Raw genomic sequence first — 14,307 nt, 5'->3', positions numbered from 1 at the left:
CACTGTTGCAAGCCGAAATATTTTTTCAGAGCTAGATGCAGATAAAAATTATATTGAATTTGCAACCTGGTGGAGGTTAGCATAGATGGACTAATAGAACAAGTTCCACACACTGCTACAAGCCATAATATTTTTTCAGAGCTAGATGCAGAAAAAAATAATGTGGAATTTGCAACCTGGTGGAGGTTAATATTGATGGACTAATAGAACAAGTCCCACACACTGCTACAAGCCAAATCCCAAATATTTTTTCAGAGCTAGATGCAGATAAAAATTATATTGAATTTGCAACCTGGTGGAGTTAAGTATAGATTGACTAATAGATCAAGTCCCACACACTGCTACAATCCGAAATATTTTTTCAGAGCTAGATGCAGAAAAAAATTATAATGAATTTGCAACCTGGTGGAGGTTAGTATAGATGGACTAATATAACATGTCCCACACACTGCTACAAGCCGATGCCCAAATATTTTTTCAGAGCTAGATGCAGATAAAAATTATATTGAATTTGCAGCGTGGTGGAGGTTTTTATAGATGGAGTAATAGAACAAGTCCCACACACTGTTGCAAGCCAAAATATTTTTTCAGAGCTAGATGCAGAAAAAAATTATATTGAATTTGCAACCTGGTGGAGGTTAGTATAGATGGACTAATAGAACAAGTCCCACACACTGCTACAAGCCAAAATATTTTTTCAGAGCTAGATGCAGAAAAAAATTATATTGAATTTGCAACCTGGTGGAGGTTAGTATAGATGGACTAATAGAACAAGTCCCACACATTGCTACAAGCCGAAGCCGAAATATTTTTTCAGAGCTAGATGCAGAAAAAAATTATGTTGAATTTGCAACCTGGTGGAGGTTAATATGGATGGACTAATAGAACAAGTCCCACACACTGCTACAAGCCAAATGCCAAATATTTTTTCAGAGCTAGATGCAGATAAAAATTATATTGAATTTGCAACCTGGTGGAGTTTAGTATAGATTGACTAATAGATCAAGTCCCACACACTGCTACAAGCCGAAATATTTTTTCAGAGCTAGATGCAGAAAAAAATTATAATGAATTTGAAACCTGGTGGAGGTTAGTATAGATGGACTAATAGAACATGTCCCACACACTGCTACAAGCCGATGCCCAAATATTTTTTCAGAGCTAGATGCAGATAAAAATTATATTGAATTTGCAACGTGGTGGAGGTTAGTATAGATGGACTAATAGAACAAGTCCCACACACTGCTGCAAGCCGAAATATTTTTTCAGAGCTAGAAGCAGAAAAAAATTATATTGAATTTGCAACCTGGTGGAGGTTAGTATAGATGGACTAATAGAACAAGTCCCACACATTGCTACAAGCCGAAGCCGAAATATTTTTTCAGAGCTAGATGCAGAAAAAAATTATGTTGAATTTGCAACCTGGTGGAGGTTAATATTGATGGACTAATAGAACAAGTCCCACACATTGCTACAAGCCAAATCCCAAATATTTTTTAAGAGCTATATGCAGATAAAATTATATTTAATTTGCAACCTGGTGGAGTTTAGTATAGATTGACTAATAGATCAAGTCCCACACACTGCTACAATCCGAAATATTTTTTCAGAGCTAGATGCAGAAAAAAATTATATTGAATTTGCAACGTGGTGGAGGTTAGTATAGATGGACTAATAGAACATGTCCCACACACTGCTACAAGCCGATGCCCAAATATTTTTTCAGAGCTAGATGCAGATAAAAATTATATTGAATTTGCAACGTGGTGGAGGTTATTATAGATGCAGTAATAGAACAAGTCCCACACACTGTTGCAAGCCGAAATATTTTTTCAGAGCTAGATGCAGATAAAAATTATATTGAATTTGCAACGTGGTGGAGGTTAGTATAGATGGACTAATAGAACAAGTCCCACACACTGCTGCAAGCCGAAATATTTTTTCAGAGCTAGAAGCAGAAAAAAATTATATTGAATTTGCAACCTGGTGGAGGTTAGTATAGATGAACTAATAGAACAAGTCCCACACATTGCTACAAGCCGAAGCCGAAATATTTTTTCAGAGCTAGATGCAGAAAAAAATTATGTTGAATTTGCAACCTGGTGGAGGTTAATATGGATGGACTAATAGAACAAGTCCCACACACTGCTACAAGCCAAATGCCAAATATTTTTTCAGAGCTAGATGCAGATAAAAATTATATTGAATTTGCAACCTGGTGGAGTTTAGTATAGATTGACTAATAGATCAAGTCCCACACACTGCTACAAGCCGAAATATTTTTTCAGAGCTAGATGCAGAAAAAAATTATAATGAATTTGAAACCTGGTGGAGGTTAGTATAGATGGACTAATAGAACATGTCCCACACACTGCTACAAGCCGATGCCCAAATATTTTTTCAGAGCTAGATGCAGATAAAAATTATATTGAATTTGCAACGTGGTGGAGGTTAGTATAGATGGACTAATAGAACAAGTCCCACACACTGCTGCAAGCCGAAATATTTTTTCAGAGCTAGAAGCAGAAAAAAATTATATTGAATTTGCAACCTGGTGGAGGTTAGTATAGATGGACTAATAGAACAAGTCCCACACATTGCTACAAGCCGAAGCCGAAATATTTTTTCAGAGCTAGATGCAGAAAAAAATTATGTTGAATTTGCAACCTGGTGGAGGTTAATATTGATGGACTAATAGAACAAGTCCCACACATTGCTACAAGCCAAATCCCAAATATTTTTTAAGAGCTATATGCAGATAAAATTATATTTAATTTGCAACCTGGTGGAGTTTAGTATAGATTGACTAATAGATCAAGTCCCACACACTGCTACAATCCGAAATATTTTTTCAGAGCTAGATGCAGAAAAAAATTATATTGAATTTGCAACGTGGTGGAGGTTAGTATAGATGGACTAATAGAACATGTCCCACACACTGCTACAAGCCGATGCCCAAATATTTTTTCAGAGCTAGATGCAGATAAAAATTATATTGAATTTGCAACGTGGTGGAGGTTATTATAGATGCAGTAATAGAACAAGTCCCACACACTGTTGCAAGCCGAAATATTTTTTCAGAGCTAGATGCAGATAAAAATTATATTGAATTTGCAACGTGGTGGAGGTTAGTATAGATGGACTAATAGAACAAGTCCCACACACTGCTGCAAGCCGAAATATTTTTTCAGAGCTAGAAGCAGAAAAAAATTATATTGAATTTGCAACCTGGTGGAGGTTAGTATAGATGAACTAATAGAACAAGTCCCACACATTGCTACAAGCCGAAGCCGAAATATTTTTTCAGAGCTAGATGCAGAAAAAAATTATGTTGAATTTGCAACCTGGTGGAGGTTAATATGGATGGACTAATAGAACAAGTCCCACACACTGCTACAAGCCAAATGCCAAATATTTTTTCAGAGCTAGATGCAGATAAAAATTATATTGAATTTGCAACCTGGTGGAGTTTAGTATAGATTGACTAATAGATCAAGTCCCACACACTGCTACAAGCCGAAATATTTTTTCAGAGCTAGATGCAGAAAAAAATTATAATGAATTTGAAACCTGGTGGAGGTTAGTATAGATGGACTAATAGAACATGTCCCACACACTGCTACAAGCCGATGCCCAAATATTTTTTCAGAGCTAGATGCAGATAAAAATTATATTGAATTTGCAACGTGGTGGAGGTTAGTATAGATGGACTAATAGAACAAGTCCCACACACTGCTGCAAGCCGAAATATTTTTTCAGAGCTAGAAGCAGAAAAAAATTATATTGAATTTGCAACCTGGTGGAGGTTAGTATAGATGGACTAATAGAACAAGTCCCACACATTGCTACAAGCCGAAGCCGAAATATTTTTTCAGAGCTAGATGCAGAAAAAAATTATGTTGAATTTGCAACCTGGTGGAGGTTAATATTGATGGACTAATAGAACAAGTCCCACACATTGCTACAAGCCAAATCCCAAATATTTTTTAAGAGCTATATGCAGATAAAATTATATTTAATTTGCAACCTGGTGGAGTTTAGTATAGATTGACTAATAGATCAAGTCCCACACACTGCTACAATCCGAAATATTTTTTCAGAGCTAGATGCAGAAAAAAATTATATTGAATTTGCAACGTGGTGGAGGTTAGTATAGATGGACTAATAGAACATGTCCCACACACTGCTACAAGCCGATGCCCAAATATTTTTTCAGAGCTAGATGCAGATAAAAATTATATTGAATTTGCAACGTGGTGGAGGTTATTATAGATGCAGTAATAGAACAAGTCCCACACACTGCTGCAAGCCGAAATATTTTTTCAGAGCTAGAAGCAGAAAAAAATTATATTGAATTTGCAACCTGGTGGAGGTTAGTATAGATGGACTAATAGAACAAGTCCCACACATTGCTACAAGCCGAAGCCGAAATATTTTTTCAGAGCTAGATGCAGAAAAAAATTATGTTGAATTTGCAACCTGGTGGAGGTTAATATGGATGGACTAATAGAACAAGTCCCACACACTGCTACAAGCCAAATGCCAAATATTTTTTCAGAGCTAGATGCAGATAAAAATTATATTGAATTTGCAACCTGGTGGAGTTTAGTATAGATTGACTAATAGATCAAGTCCCACACACTGCTACAAGCCGAAATATTTTTTCAGAGCTAGATGCAGAAAAAAATTATAATGAATTTGAAACCTGGTGGAGGTTAGTATAGATGGACTAATAGAACATGTCCCACACACTGCTACAAGCCGATGCCCAAATATTTTTTCAGAGCTAGATGCAGATAAAAATTATATTGAATTTGCAACGTGGTGGAGGTTAGTATAGATGGACTAATAGAACAAGTCCCACACACTGCTGCAAGCCGAAATATTTTTTCAGAGCTAGAAGCAGAAAAAAATTATATTGAATTTGCAACCTGGTGGAGGTTAGTATAGATGGACTAATAGAACAAGTCCCACACATTGCTACAAGCCGAAGCCGAAATATTTTTTCAGAGCTAGATGCAGAAAAAAATTATGTTGAATTTGCAACCTGGTGGAGGTTAATATTGATGGACTAATAGAACAAGTCCCACACATTGCTACAAGCCAAATCCCAAATATTTTTTAAGAGCTATATGCAGATAAAATTATATTTAATTTGCAACCTGGTGGAGTTTAGTATAGATTGACTAATAGATCAAGTCCCACACACTGCTACAATCCGAAATATTTTTTCAGAGCTAGATGCAGAAAAAAATTATATTGAATTTGCAACGTGGTGGAGGTTAGTATAGATGGACTAATAGAACATGTCCCACACACTGCTACAAGCCGATGCCCAAATATTTTTTCAGAGCTAGATGCAGATAAAAATTATATTGAATTTGCAACGTGGTGGAGGTTATTATAGATGCAGTAATAGAACAAGTCCCACACACTGTTGCAAGCCGAAATATTTTTTCAGAGCTAGATGCAGATAAAAATTATATTGAATTTGCAACGTGGTGGAGGTTAGTATAGATGGACTAATAGAACAAGTCCCACACACTGCTGCAAGCCGAAATATTTTTTCAGAGCTAGAAGCAGAAAAAAATTATATTGAATTTGCAACCTGGTGGAGGTTAGTATAGATGAACTAATAGAACAAGTCCCACACATTGCTACAAGCCGAAGCCGAAATATTTTTTCAGAGCCAAATGCAGAAAAAAATTATGTTGAATTTGCAACCTGGTGGAGGTTAATATGGATGGACTAATAGAACAAGTCCCACACACTGCTACAAGCCAAATGCCAAATATTTTTTCAGAGCTAGATGCAGATAAAAATTATATTGAATTTGCAACCTGGTGGAGTTTAGTATAGATTGACTAATAGATCAAGTCCCACACACTGCTACAAGCCGAAATATTTTTTCAGAGCTAGATGCAGAAAAAAATTATAATGAATTTGAAACCTGGTGGAGGTTAGTATAGATGGACTAATAGAACATGTCCCACACACTGCTACAAGCCGATGCCCAAATATTTTTTCAGAGCTAGATGCAGATAAAAATTATATTGAATTTGCAACGTGGTGGAGGTTAGTATAGATGGACTAATAGAACAAGTCCCACACACTGCTGCAAGCCGAAATATTTTTTCAGAGCTAGAAGCAGAAAAAAATTATATTGAATTTGCAACCTGGTGGAGGTTAGTATAGATGGACTAATAGAACAAGTCCCACACATTGCTACAAGCCGAAGCCGAAATATTTTTTCAGAGCTAGATGCAGAAAAAAATTATGTTGAATTTGCAACCTGGTGGAGGTTAATATTGATGGACTAATAGAACAAGTCCCACACATTGCTACAAGCCAAATCCCAAATATTTTTTAAGAGCTATATGCAGATAAAATTATATTTAATTTGCAACCTGGTGGAGTTTAGTATAGATTGACTAATAGATCAAGTCCCACACACTGCTACAATCCGAAATATTTTTTCAGAGCTAGATGCAGAAAAAAATTATATTGAATTTGCAACGTGGTGGAGGTTAGTATAGATGGACTAATAGAACATGTCCCACACACTGCTACAAGCCGATGCCCAAATATTTTTTCAGAGCTAGATGCAGATAAAAATTATATTGAATTTGCAACGTGGTGGAGGTTATTATAGATGCAGTAATAGAACAAGTCCCACACACTGTTGCAAGCCGAAATATTTTTTCAGAGCTAGATGCAGATAAAAATTATATTGAATTTGCAACGTGGTGGAGGTTAGTATAGATGGACTAATAGAACAAGTCCCACACACTGCTGCAAGCCGAAATATTTTTTCAGAGCTAGAAGCAGAAAAAAATTATATTGAATTTGCAACCTGGTGGAGGTTAGTATAGATGAACTAATAGAACAAGTCCCACACATTGCTACAAGCCGAAGCCGAAATATTTTTTCAGAGCTAGATGCAGAAAAAAATTATGTTGAATTTGCAACCTGGTGGAGGTTAATATGGATGGACTAATAGAACAAGTCCCACACACTGCTACAAGCCAAATGCCAAATATTTTTTCAGAGCTAGATGCAGATAAAAATTATATTGAATTTGCAACCTGGTGGAGTTTAGTATAGATTGACTAATAGATCAAGTCCCACACACTGCTACAAGCCGAAATATTTTTTCAGAGCTAGATGCAGAAAAAAATTATAATGAATTTGAAACCTGGTGGAGGTTAGTATAGATGGACTAATAGAACATGTCCCACACACTGCTACAAGCCGATGCCCAAATATTTTTTCAGAGCTAGATGCAGATAAAAATTATATTGAATTTGCAACGTGGTGGAGGTTATTATAGATGGAGTAATAGAACAAGTCCCACACACTGTTGCAAGCCAAAATATTTTTTCAGAGCTAGATGCAGAAAAAAATTATATTGAATTTGCAACCTGGTGGAGGTTAGTATAGATGGACTAATAGAACAAGTCCCACACACTGCTACAAGCCAAAATATTTTTTCAGAGCTAGATGCAGAAAAAAATTATATTGAATTTGCAACCTGGTGGAAGTTAGCATAGGTGGACTAGTAGAACAATTCCCACACACTGCTACAAGCCGAAGCCGAAATATTTTTTCAGAGCTAGATGCAGAAAAAAATTATGTTGAATTTGCAACCTGGTGGAGGTTAATATTGATGGACAAATAGAACAAGTCCTACACACTGCTACAAGCCAAATCCCAAATATTTTTTCAGAGCTAGATGCAGATAAAATTATATTGAATTTGCAACCTGGTGGAGTTTAGTATAGATTTACTAATAGATCAAGTCCCACACACTGCTACAAGCCAAAATATTTTTTCAGAGCTAGATGCAAAAAAAAATTATATTTAATTTGCAACCTGGTGGAGGTTAGTATAGATGGACTAATAGAAAAAGTCCCACACACTGCTACAAGCCGAAGCCCAAATATTTTTTCAGAGCTAGATGCAGATAAAAATTATATTGAATTTGCAACGTGGTGGAGGTTAGTATAGATGGACTAATAGAACAAGTCCCACACACTGCTGCAAGCCGAAATATTTTTTCAGAGCTAGATGCAGAAAAAAATTATATTGAATTTGCAACCTGGTGGAGGTTAGTATAGATGGACTAATAGAACAAGTCCCACACATTGCTACAAGCCGAAGCCGAAATATTTTTTCAGAGCTAGATGCAGAAAAAAATTATGTTGAATTTGCAACCTGGTGGAGGTTAATATTGATGGACTAATAGAACAAGTCCCACACACTGCTACAAGCCAAATCCCAAATATTTTTTCAGAGCTAGATGCAGATAAAATTATATTGAATTTGCAACCTGGTGGAGTTTAGTATAGATTGACTAATAGATCAAGTCCCACACACTGCTGCAAGCCGAAATATTTTTTCAGAGCTAGATGCAGAAAAAAATTATATTGAATTTGCAACCTGGTGGAGGTTAGTATAGATGGACTAATAGAACATGTCCCACACACTGCTACAAGCCGATGCCCAAATATTTTTTCAGAGCTAGATGCAGATAAAAATTATATTGAATTTGCAACGTGGTGGAGGTTATTATAGATGGAGTAATAGAACAAGTCCCACACACTGTTGCATGCCAAAATATTTTTTCAGAGCTAGATGCAGAAAAAAATTATATTGAATTTGCAACCTGGTGGAGGTTAGTATAGATGGACTAATAGAACAAGTCCCACACACTGCTACAAGCCAAAATATTTTTTCAGAGCTAGATGCAGAAAAAAATTATATTGAATTTGCAACCTGGTGGAGTTTAGTATAGATGGACTAATAGAAAAAGTCCCACACACTGCTACAAGCCGAAGCCCAAATATTTTTTCAGAGCTAGATGCAGATAAAAATTATATTGAATTTGCAACGTGATGGAGGTTAGTATAGATGGACTAATAGAACAAGTCCAACACACTGCTGCAAGCCGAAATATTTTTTCAGAGCTAGATGCAGAAAAAAATTATATTGAATTTGCAACCTGGTGGAGGTTAGTATAGATGGAATAATAGAACAAGTCCCACACATTGCTACAAGCCGAAGCCGAAATATTTTTTCAGAGCTAGATGCAGAAAAAAATTATGTTGAATTTGCAACCTGGTGGAGGTTAATATTGATGGACTAATAGAACAAGTCCCACACACTGCTACAAGCCAAATCCCAAATATTTTTTCAGAGCTAGATGCAGATAAAAATTATATTGAATTTGCAACCTGGTGGAGTTTAGTATAGATTGACTAATAGATCAAGTCCCACACACTGCTGCAAGCCGAAATATTTTTTCAGAGCTAGATGCAGAAAAAAATTATAATGAATTTGCAACCTGGTGGAGGTTAGTATAGATGGACTAATAGAACATGTCCAACACACTGCTACAAGCCGATGCCCAAATATTTTTTCAGAGCTAGATGCAGATAAAAATTATATTGAATTTGCAACGTGGTGGAGGTGGAGTAGTAGAACAAGTCCCACACAATGTTGCAAGCCAAAATATTTTTTCAGAGCTAGATGCAGAAAAAAATTATATTGAATTTGCAACCTGGTGGAGGTTAGTATAGATGGACTAATAGAACAAGTCCCACACACTGCTACAAGCCAAAATATTTTTTCAGAGCTAGATGCAGAAAAAAATTATATTGAATTTGCAACCTGGTGGAAGTTAGCATAGATGGACTAATAGAACAAGTCCCACACACTGCTACAAGCCGAAGCCGAAATATTTTTTCAGAGCTAGATGCAGAAAAAAATTATGTTGAATTTGCAACCTGGTGGAGGTTAATATTGATGGACTAATAGAACAAGTCCCACACACTGCTACAAGCCAAATCCCAAATATTTTTTCAGAGCTAGATGCAGATAAAATTATATTGAATTTGCAACCTGGTGGAGTTTAGTATAGATTGACTAATAGATCAAGTCCCACACACTGCTACAAGCCGAAATATTTTTTCAGAGCTAGATGCAGAAAAAAATTATATTGAATTTGCAACCTGGTGGAGGTTAGTATAGATGGACTAATAGAACATGTCCCACACACTGCTACAAGCCGATGCCCAAATATTTTTTCAGAGCTAGATGCAGATAAAAATTATATTGAATTTGCAACGTGGTGGAGGTTAGTATAGATGGACTAATAGAACAAGTCCCACACACTGCTGCAAGCCGAAATATTTTTTCAGAGCTAGATGCAGAAAAAAATTATATTGAATTTGCAACCTGGTGGAGGTTAGTATAGATGGACTAATAGCACAAGTCCCACACATTGCTACAAGCCGAAGCCGAAATATTTTTTCAGAGCTAGATGTAGAAAAAAATTATGTTGAATTTGCAACCTGGTGGAGGTTAATATTGATGGACTAATAGAACAAGTCCCACACACTGCTACAAGCCAAATCCCAAATATTTTTTCAGAGCTAGATGCAGATAGAAATTATATTGAATTTGCAACCTGGTGGAGTTTAGTATAGATTGACTAATAGATCAAGTCCCACACACTGCTACTAGCCGAAATATTTTTTCAGAGCTAGATGCAGAAAAAAATTATATTGAATTTGCAACCTGGTGGAGGTTAGTATAGATGGACTAATAGAACATGTCCCACACACTGCTACAAGCCGATGTCCAAATATTTTTTCAGAGCTAGAAGCAGATAAACATTATATTGAATTTGCAACCTGGTGGAGGTTAGTATAGATGGACTAATAGAACAAGTCCCACACACTGCTACAAGCCGAAGCCCAAATATTTTTTCAGAGCTAGATGCCGATAAAAATTATATTGAATTTGCAACCTGGTGGAGGTTAGTATAGATGGACTAATAGAACAAGTCCCACACTCTGCTACAAGCCGAAATATTTTTTCAGAGGTAGATGCAGAAAAAAATTATATTGAATTTTCAACCTGGTGGAGGTTAGTATAGATGGACTAATAGAACAAGTCCCACACACTGCTACAAGCCGAAGCCCAAATATTTTTTCAGAGCTAGATGCAGATAAAAATTATATTGAATTTGCAACCTGGTGGAGGTCAGTATAGATGGACTAATAGAACAAGTCCCACACACTGCTACAAGCCGAAATATTTTTTCAGAGCTAGATGCAGAAAAAAATTATATTGAATTTGCAACCTGGTGGAGGTTAGTATAGATGGACTAATAGAACAAGTCCCACACACTGCTGCAAGCCGAAATATTTTTTCAGAGCTAGATGCAGAAAAAAAATTATATTGAATTTGCAACCTGGTGGAGGTTAGTATAGATGGACTAATAGAACAAGTCCCACACACTGCTGCAAGCCGAAGCCCAAATATTTTTTCAGAGCTAGATGCAGATAAAAATTATATTGAATCTGCAACCTGGTGGAGGTTAGTATAGATGGACTAATAGAACAAGTCCCACCCACTGCTACAAGCCGAAATATTTTTTCAAAGCTAGATGCAGAAAAAAATTATATTGAATTTGCAACCTGGTGGAGGTTAGTATAGATGGACTAATAGAACAAGTCCCTCACACTGCTACAAGCCGAAGCCCAAATATTTTTTCAGAGCTAGATGCAGATAAAAATTATATTCAATTTGCAACCTGGTGGAGGCTAGCATAGATGGACTAATAGAACAAGTCCCACACACTGCTACAAGACAAAATATTTTTTCAGAGCTGGATGCAGAAAAAAATTATATTGAATTTGCAATCTGGTGGAGTTTAGTATAGATGGACAAATGGAACAAGTCCCACACACTACTACAAGCCGAAATATTTTTTCAGAGCTAGATGCAGAAAAAAATTATATTGAATTTGCAACCTGGTGGAGGTTAGTATAGATGGACTAATAGAACAAGTCCCACACACTGCTAAAAGACGAAGCAGAAATATTTTTTCAGAGCTAGATGCAGATAAAAATTATATTGAATTTTCAACCTGGTGGAGGTTAGTATAAATCGACTAATAGAACAAGTCCCACACATTGCTACAAGCCGAATCCCAAATATTTTTTCAGAGCTAGATGCAGATAAAAATGATATTGAATTTGCAACCTGATGGAGGTTAGTATAGATGGACTAATAAAACAAGTCCCACACACTGCTACAAGCCGAAATATTTTTTCAGAGCTAGATGCAGAAAAAAATGATATTGAATTTGCAACCTGGTGGAGGTTATTATAGATGGACTAATAGAACAAGTCCCACACACTGCTACAAGCCAAAGCCCAAATATTTTTTCAGAGCTAGATGCATATGAAAATTATATTGAATTTGCAACCTGGTGGAGGTTAGTATAAATGGACAAATAGAACAAGTCCCACACACTGCTGCAAGCCGAAATTTTTTTTCAGAGCTAGATGCATTAAAAAACTATATTGAATTTGCAACCTGGTGGAGGTTAGTATAGATGGACTAATATAACAAGTCCCACATACTGCTACAAGCCAAAATATTTTTTCAGAGCTAGATGCAGAAAAAAATTATATTGAATTTGCAACCTGGTGGAGGTTAGTATAGATGGACTAATAGAACAAGTCCCACACACTGCAATAAGACGAAATATTTTTTCAGAGCTAGATGCAGAAAAAAATTATATTGAGTTTGCAATCTGGTGGAGGTTAGTATAGATGGACTAATAGAACAAGTCCCACACACTGCTACAAGCCGAAATATTTTTCCAGATCTAGATGCGGAAAAAAATTATATTGAATTTGCAACCTGGTGGAGGTTAGTATAGATGGACTAATAGAACAAGTCCCACATACTGCTACAAGCCGAAATATTTTTTCAGAGCTAGATGCAGAAAAAAATTATATTGAATTTGCAGCCTGGTGGAGGTTAGTATAGATGGACTAATAGAACAAGTCCCACACACTGCTACAAGCCGAAGCCCAAATATTTTTTCAGAGCTAGATGCAGATAAAAATTATATTGAATTTGCAACCTGGTGGAGGTTAGCATAGATGGAGAAATAGAACAAGTTCCAAACACTGCTACAAGCCGAAATATTTTTTCAGAGGTAGATGCAGAAAAAAATTATATTGAATTTGCAACCTGGTGGAGGTTAGTATAGATGGACTAATAGAACAAGTCCCACACACTGCTACAAGCCGAAGCCCAAATATTTTTCAGAGCTAGATGCAGATAAAAATTATATTGAATTTGCAACCTGGTGGAGGTTAGTATAGATGGACTAATAGAAGAAGTCCCACACACTGCTACAAGCCGAAATATTTTTTCAGAGCTAGATGCAGAAAAAAATTATATTGAATTTGCAACCTGGTGGAGGTTAGTATAGATGGACTAACAGAACAAGTCCCAAACACTGCTACAAGCCGAAGCCGAAATATTTTTTCAGAGCTAGATGCAGAAAAAAATTATAATGAATTTGCAACCTGGTGGAGGTTAGTATAGATGGACTAATAGAACAAGTCCCACACACTGCTACAAGCCAAATCCCAAATATTTTTTCAGAGCTAGATGCAGATAAAAATTATATTGAATTTGCAACCTGGTGGAGGTTAGTATAGATGGACTAATAGATCAAGTCCCACACACTGCTACAAGCAAATATATTTTTTCAGAGCTAGATGCAGAAAAAAATTATATTGAATTTGCAACCTGGTGGCGGTTAGTATAGATGGACTAATAGAAAAAGTCCCACACACTGCTACAAGCCGAAGCCCAAATATTTTTTCAGAGCTAGATGCAGATAAAAATTATATTGAATTTGCAACGTGGTGGAGGTTAGTATAGATGGACTAATAGAACAAGTCCCACAAACTGCTGCAAGCCGAAATATTTTTTCAGAGCTAGATGCAGAAAAAAATTATATTGAATTTGCAACCTGGTGGAGGTTAGTATAGATGGACTAATAGAACAAGTCCCACACATTGCTACAAGCCGAAGCCGAAATATTTTTTCAGAGCTAGATGCAGAAAAAAATTATATTGAATTTGCAACCTGGTGGAGGTTAATATTGATGGACTAATAGAACAAGTCCCACACACTGCTACAAGCCAAATCCTAAATATTTTTTCAGAGCTAGATGCCGAAAAAAATTATATTGAATTTGCAACCTGGTGGAGTTTACTATAGATTGACTAATAGATCAAGTCCCACACACTGCTACAAGCCGAAATATTTTTTCAGAGCTAGATGCAGAAAAAAATTATATTGAATTTGCAACCTGGTGGAGGTTAGTATAGATGGACTAATAGAACATGTCCCACACACTGCTACAAGCCGATGCCCAAATATTTTTTCAGAGCTAGATGCAGATAAAAATTATATTGAATTTGCAACGTG

Source organism: Phyllobates terribilis, unplaced genomic scaffold, assembly GCF_046119375.1.
Source record: "Phyllobates terribilis strain yellow unplaced genomic scaffold, ASM4611937v1 Scaffold_8__6_contigs__length_399053987, whole genome shotgun sequence".
NCBI lineage: Eukaryota > Metazoa > Chordata > Amphibia > Anura > Dendrobatidae > Phyllobates > Phyllobates terribilis.
Note: the sequence above shows the minus strand (reverse complement) of the source record.